General features: G+C 48.6%; 1 non-coding gene and 1 pseudogene across 1 annotated transcript in view; both read left to right on the top strand.

Moving 5' to 3' along the window:
* Positions 1 to 383: 383 nt before the first annotated feature.
* On the top strand, positions 384 to 538 carry LOC128882489 (5.8S ribosomal RNA; annotated as a pseudogene).
* A 1,379-nt stretch (positions 539 to 1,917) lies between these two features.
* The window catches only part of LOC128882490 (large subunit ribosomal RNA), an 8,311-nt gene continuing 2,728 nt past the window's right edge, over positions 1,918 to 7,500 (top strand). The window contains exon 1 of the ribosomal RNA XR_008458435.1: positions 1,918 to 7,500. This exon is cut by the window's right edge and continues 2,728 nt beyond it. This is a non-coding gene — a ribosomal RNA (large subunit ribosomal RNA).

Genomic DNA, 7,500 nt, shown 5'->3' on the forward strand with positions numbered 1-7,500 from the left:
AGGATCGTGAGAGTCCCTCGAGAGTGTTTGTTTACGGAAACGGGTAGGGTTCGCTGCCGCGTGCGTGTCTCGTCATAATAGGGATCGTTAGGAGAGTGTGTCGTTTCTTGTATCGGGACGGAATTTGTTATCCCCGTCGGGCGACAAACCCCTACGTTCTCGTAGGTTTTTAAATGAACTGTACGCTCGGCCGTCGAATGATTATATATTATTTCGGCAGGTTTTCAGTCACATTCGGACATATTTTGTCGTAGTTTCCTGGCGACGCCCATATATGCCTCCTTCTCGTTGCGCTGGTCGGAGATGTTATGGGCATCGAATTGTATGTTTCAAAAACATAAAGAACATATGAGACTTATAAAACTGAAAATTAAATATATGATTACCCTGAACGGTGGATCACTTGGCTCGTGGGTCGATGAAGAACGCAGCTAATTGCGCGTCAACGTGTGAACTGCAGGACACATGAACATCGACATTTCGAACGCACATTGCGGTCCACGGATAAAATTCCTGGACCACGCCTGGCTGAGGGTCGTTTACGTAACCTAATACTGCTTGCGTTGCTCTTTCAGATCCCCGCCGTCGGTAGATCCGTTTCTGAGTCGGGTTGAGGAAAGAAGCTACGTACGAGCGATAGAGATGAGCTTTCGTCGGCGTTTGTCGCAGTCGTGCGAAAACCAAGATTTCGTGTAATCCCATGGAAAGTGGAGGAGGAAAAGAGAGATACACAATCGATTTGGACTTGCGTGAGTGTTTTTTAAAATTACGGTGTCGCGTGTCGTCGTAGTTACGACCGCCCGTATTTTCTTTTTAAAAAAAAGAAAAAGCACCGCTCCTGCGAGTTGTGTGTGCCCTCCACCGAACATAAATGGCGTGTCGCGCGTAATCGCGTATTTCGCACGAATCGATTTTTTGACGCGACTCCTGACGTTGCTTGAAATGATATATGATTATTTAATACACAAAAGAAAGGAACGAGAGTCGAGAGACTTAACAAAGAACAAAAGGGAGAAAGAGTGAGTCTGATTCTTATTTTGATCCGTTTATTACCCCACCCACGTAAAGTGCGCGGTAATTTTTATCGATCTCTCTTCGTGTTTTTGTATCAATAGTAGCCCCAGGGATCTGTGTCACGTGACCATACTAAAAGGGGTCGTCGTTGTCAGTGATGTTGTCATCCGAAAAGAGAGGGTCTCTATCGTCGAACGTTGATGACTTCGGCCACGTTTCTTCGATTCGAAATGGACCCAATTGGTTGGATGTTCTCGCTTGCGTAAAAACGTTTCTGTGTACCTCTGGGCATGGACCACAGAATAATCCTTTTTTGGAGTGGCTCGATATCTAAACACAAGAGGAGAAAGAGAAGATTACTCGCGAAGAAGGGTAACTTAAAAATGGGTAAAGAGAGTTAATGTCGCCCCCATGTGTCTTTGTTGTCGATCGCGAAACCGCGCGTATTAGCCGGTCGTCCAGTCCACGAAGAACTTTTTTCGAAACTAACAATGGCTACTGCACGAATTGTGTATCGTATACCAATAAAGTACACCCCGACCTATCCATTTCGGAGAAATGAAAAATGGATCAGTGAATTGGGATGAGCTTACGTACTGTGCGTATATATACATGTAAATGATGTGTAGCCTGGACCGTAACTCGAGAAAGTGGCGGACGGGCGTTAAAGTATATCAACCGGTTGAACGTCTAGCGAGAGTTTCGCATATCGATTTCGAACAAACTGGCAAAGGCACTTTGGCGAGGCCGCGTGTAACTTCTCTTGTCCAAGAGAGAAAAGAAAGTTTCCTTTTCTTGTGTGGGATGAAACCTCGAACGCTTTACAAACGGACAAAAGAGAGAGAAGAGAAGAAGATGATGGCAATATTCTAATTCTCCGCCTTTCGATACACGTTTATTTGACGACCTCAGAGCAGGCGAGATTACCCGCTGAATTTAAGCATATTACTAAGCGGAGGAAAAGAAACTAACAAGGATTTCCTTAGTAGCGGCGAGCGAACAGGAATGAGCCCAGCACTGAATCCCGCGGTATCGCCGCAGGGAAATGTAGTGTTCAGGAGGATCCGTTTATCCCGTGACGTCGAACTGGGTCCAAGTCCATCTTGAATGGGGCCATTTACCCATAGAGGGTGCCAGGCCCGTAGCGACCAGTACGCGTTTCGGGAGGATCTCTCCTTAGAGTCGGGTTGCTTGAGAGTGCAACCCTAAGTGGGTGGTAAACTCCATCTAAGGCTAAATATGACCACGAGACCGATAGCGAACAAGTACCGTGAGGGAAAGTTGAAAAGAACTTTGAAGAGAGAGTTCAAGAGTACGTGAAACCGTTCAGGGGTAAACCTGAGAAACCCAAAAGATCGAATGGGGAGATTCATCGGCGACGAAGCCGTCTTCCCGTTGGTGTGCGATACCCCGAATGGGCCTTCGTGGTTCCAATACGTGGGTACGTCATCTTTGGCGAACGATCGGCGACGTAGTCGTGCACTTCTCCCTTAGTAGAACGTCGCGACCCGTTGTGTGTCGGTCTACGGCCTGGGCTAATTGCCTGTCGCGGCACCTTCGTGTGCTCGCGGCAGAGGTTCGGTCGCCTGGCCGGCTGCACGACGGTACTCTGACGGTATAGGGCCGCAACCAATCCATTTGAAATGTATGTGCGTCAGGCTCGTCGCAAGCTCGGACAGTTACCCGGAGTGTGCGGACCTAGTGCCCTCCCCGGGTCTGGCCAGCTGTTGGCAGACGATGTCCTTGGACTGGCCAAGCTTTAAATTACCGGTCAGCGACGCTACTGCTTTGGGTACTCTCAGGACCCGTCTTGAAACACGGACCAAGGAGTCTAACATGTGCGCGAGTCATTGGGATATGAAAACCTAAAGGCGCAATGAAAGTAAAGGTCGTTCCTTAGCGTCGACCAAGGGAGGATGGGCCAAATACGTACTGGCCCCGCACTCCCGGGGCGTCTCGTTCTCATTGCGAGAAGAGGCGCACCCAGAGCGTACACGTTGGGACCCGAAAGATGGTGAACTATGCCTGGTCAGGACGAAGTCAGGGGAAACCCTGATGGAGGTCCGTAGCGATTCTGACGTGCAAATCGATCGTCGGAACTGGGTATAGGGGCGAAAGACTAATCGAACCATCTAGTAGCTGGTTCCCTCCGAAGTTTCCCTCAGGATAGCTGGCACTCGCTCGTTCCTCCGTGAACGTGTGCGAGTTTCATCTGGTAAAGCGAATGATTAGAGGCCTTGGGGCCGAAACGACCTCAACCTATTCTCAAACTTTAAATGGGTGAGATCTCTGGCTTGCTTGGGTCATGAAGCCAAGAGATTTTGAATCAGAGTGCCAAGTGGGCCAATTTTGGTAAGCAGAACTGGCGCTGTGGGATGAACCAAACGCAGAGTTAAGGCGCCTAAGTCGACGCTTATGGGATACCATGAAAGGCGTTGGTTGCTTAAGACAGCAGGACGGTGGCCATGGAAGTCGGAATCCGCTAAGGAGTGTGTAACAACTCACCTGCCGAAGCAACTAGCCCTGAAAATGGATGGCGCTGAAGCGTCGCGCCTATACTCCGCCGTCAGCGGCAAGTGGGGAGGGACGTTGTCACTCTCGGGTGGCCGTCCTCCATGAAGCCCTGACGAGTAGGAGGGTCGCGGCGGTGTGCGCAGAAGGGTCTGGGCGTAAGCCTGCCTGGAGCCGCCGTCGGTGCAGATCTTGGTGGTAGTAGCAAATACTCCAGCGAGGCCCTGGAGGACTGACGTGGAGAAGGGTTTCGTGTGAACAGCCGTTGCACACGAGTCAGTCGATCCTAAGCCCTAAGAGAAATCCTATGTAGATGAGGTGTCCTAAAATAATATACATACATACATACAATAATGCAAACATGAAAAATTAAAGAATTCACGGCAGATAATGAAAATGTAATGAAAGATACACACCCATCGGGCGAAAGGGAATCCGGTTTCTATTCCGGAACCCGGCAGCGGAACCGCTTACCATTCGGGCCCTCGTAAGAGTGTTCGTCGGGGTAACCCAAAATGACCTGGAGACGCCGTCGGGAGATTCGGGAAGAGTTTTCTTTTCTGTATAAGCGTTCGAGTTCCCTGGAAACCTCTAGCAGGGAGATAGGGTTTGGAACGCGAAGAGCACCGCAGTTGCGGCGGTGTCCGGATCTTCCCCTCGGACCTTGAAAATCCAGGAGAGGGCCACGTGGAGGTGTCGCGCCGGTTCGTACCCATATCCGCAGCAGGTCTCCAAGGTAAAGAGCCTCTAGTCGATAGATTAATGTAGGTAAGGGAAGTCGGCAAATTGGATCCGTAACTTCGGAATAAGGATTGGCTCTGAGGAGCGGGGCGTGTCGGGCTTGGTCGGGAAATGGGTCTGGCTGACGTGCCGGGCCTGGGCGAGGTGAACGGTAGCGGTAAAACGTTTTCCGGGATCCGAGCTCGGTCCCGTGCCTTGGCCTCCCGTGGATCTTCCTTGCTGCGAGGCTTCTGTGGCGGTTTTCCGTCGCGGTCGTTCTCTTCGGCCGCCATTCAACACTCAGCTCAGAACTGGCACGGACAAGGGGAATCCGACTGTCTAATTAAAACAAAGCATTGCGATGGCCCCCGAGGGTGTTGACGCAATGTGATTTCTGCCCAGTGCTCTGAATGTCAACGTGAAGAAATTCAAAAAAGCGCGGGTAAACGGCGGGAGTAACTATGACTCTCTTAAGGATGGACTCTCTTATGGAGTCTTCGTCCGACCTTCGTCGTGTATACATCGTAGCGAGCGAGCTCCGGTGGAAGTAAACACGTCGAGTAGCGAAGGCAACTACGCAGCGCCCAACGGTTCCCGGGGCCCTGTGGTGGACTTTTCCACATCTGGGGGGGAACCAAATGTTGACGACCATGGCGATTCTACTGGACATCGAGTGGACAATGGAAGGGATTTTCTAACGGACACCAGGAGCAATATCACAATAAGTATACCGTTAGAAAATATAACGTATTGTCCCGTGTGCTCATTGAATAGTGGAAACGTGGGTTTCCTCGTTCTGCGTGATTTAGTTAAACACTTAAAAGAACAACACGCGGAAACTCCCGTTTCCTGGCAATGTCGTGTTTGTGGAAAGATATTCCCGGGTTCTCACAATTGTATCTGTCATATCCCAAAATGCAAGGGTAGACAAGTTGTAGTTCAAAATGCATTTTGTTGTGAAATTTGTTCGGATTCTTTCACCTCCGCGAGGGGTTTGTCGATGCATGAACGACATCGACACCCTGCAGTTAGAAATAATAAAAGAGCCAACGATTGCGAGCGTCCCCGAAATAATTCGGGCCGTCGCAATCGTGTTTGGACTAACGCAGAGATAGATTTGTTAATTGAATTGAATGCGCTATATGAGGGTGAAAGATATCCGAACGTCCAAATACATAGACACATTTCCACAAAAACGACAAAACAAATTAGTGATAAAAGAAGAGAATTAAGAGCAGCTGGGCGTTTGAGTGTGAATGCATCAGTTTCTACACATAATAATAGCGAAATAATTGACGACGTAGAAAATACAAATACTGATGGGCAGGTTGACCCAGACGACATTCGCACTCAAACGCCCAACATTCCTACTACTAACGGAATTACGGGACAATACGTCGGGATCTCGGGATCGGTCGGTACTCACGCGATCAGCCGCGACGACGCGTTACATGATTTGTCGCGAGCGTCGCGTGAGAATAACGACATTCGTGACGCGATCGACGAAGAATGGTACAACTCGGTTAAATCAATGGCTTCGTCGATCGCACTTCCAAATGATCATAAGTTTTCAGATTTGATAAATGAACTCGACGCAATTTTAAGCGTTTTAGAAGAAGATCCCGAGATCCCAAATAAAATCGATATATTTATAAGTAACTCCCTGAACCCAAAACTATTGGGAGACGGGAATGGGGGGCTTGGTGACAACCACCGTAACCGCAGAGCCACCCGGGCGAGCTCGCAAGCTCGCACGGGTAGGAGGAAAAATAATCATAATACGCGGGCACGCTACGGATTTGCGAGATGCCAGGAACTGTATAATAAATGTCCAAAAAAGCTGGCGGACGTGGCGCTAAGCGGGGATTTCTCTGCTGTTGAAATGCGCAGAGATCCTCCCGCGGCCCCCATGATCCGACAGTTATACAATGAATTATGGGGGACGACCGGGCCCGTTGTAGATCAAAATTTTATCAATGGAAATAATGCAGCGAACGAACCGGTCTCGATGTCGGTGGCGTGCCCGCCCCTTACGGTTGATGAGATTCGGAAGCGAATTAATAAGATTAAAAATAATACCGCGGGTGGTCCGGATCTTATCAGAAAAGCACACATTAAACAGTCGGGAGTGTGCGAGGTGGTCACCAAGCTCTTCAACATTCTACTGCTCTCGAGACATTACCCCGTGTTTTGGAAAACAAATAGAACCACTCTTATCCCAAAGCCGGGAAAAGATCATAATGATGTTAAAAATTGGAGACCAATCACAATTGGTCCACTTTTGGCAAGGGTGTTCTCGGGAGCAGTAGATTTTAGATTTAGAAAATTTATGGCACAATCCGAGAGACAGAAAGGTTTCGTTGCCGAAGACGGCTGTAAAAATAATATTATGCTCTTGGATCGGGCCATATCCCGGATGAAGGGGGAGAGGGGTGGAGTTGTCACTATAGTAGACATATCTAAAGCCTTTGACACGATACCCCACTCCGCCCTAGAACCCTGTTTAAAAAGAAAGCGCTCACCACAGATGTTAGCAACTTTTGTCAAAAACATGTATAAGGAATGCAAAACTGTGGTGAGCGCCCAGGGTGGTGACGGGGTCGACGTCGTATTAAAAAGAGGAGTTAAGCAGGGGGACCCTCTGTCCCCTTTGCTTTTTAATGTAGTCGTCGAGCCCGTAATCGAGCATATAAACAATATGACATCCGGGATTAAAGTTACGGATACTAACCTCTCGGTTCTAGCCTTTGCAGATGACATGGTCCTATTAGCGGCAGATAAAAATGAAGCCATGAAGCAGGTGGATATCCTGAGCAGATATCTGGAGGGTCTGGGCATGAGCCTATCAATAGGCAAGTGCTCGACCTTCGAAATCGTTAATAAACAGAAAACATGGTTTATTAGGGACCCGTGTCTGGAAGTAAAAGGCGAAAGACTGCCTATTGTTAACCCAGAGGAAATAATTACATATCTAGGTGCAGGGCTGGACCCGTGGGGGGGGTTGAAAAGAGGCGAGAAAATCCCAGCCATTATGTTGGCAATAAAAAATGTCAGGCGGATGAAACTAAAACCTTACCAGAAAATTCACTTAATACAACAATACGTTTTGCCTCATTTCTTGCATGGTCTGATCTCGTGTCCTCCCCATGGGACGACACTTGTGAGATTAGACCAGGCAATTAGACAAGAAATAAAGCAAATTCTCCACCTGACATTATCGACCACTGATGGCTTAATATATACTGCCAAATCGCA

The sequence above is a fragment of the Hylaeus volcanicus genome, unplaced genomic scaffold (genome assembly GCF_026283585.1).
Source record: "Hylaeus volcanicus isolate JK05 unplaced genomic scaffold, UHH_iyHylVolc1.0_haploid 11963, whole genome shotgun sequence".
Taxonomy (NCBI): domain Eukaryota; kingdom Metazoa; phylum Arthropoda; class Insecta; order Hymenoptera; family Colletidae; genus Hylaeus; species Hylaeus volcanicus.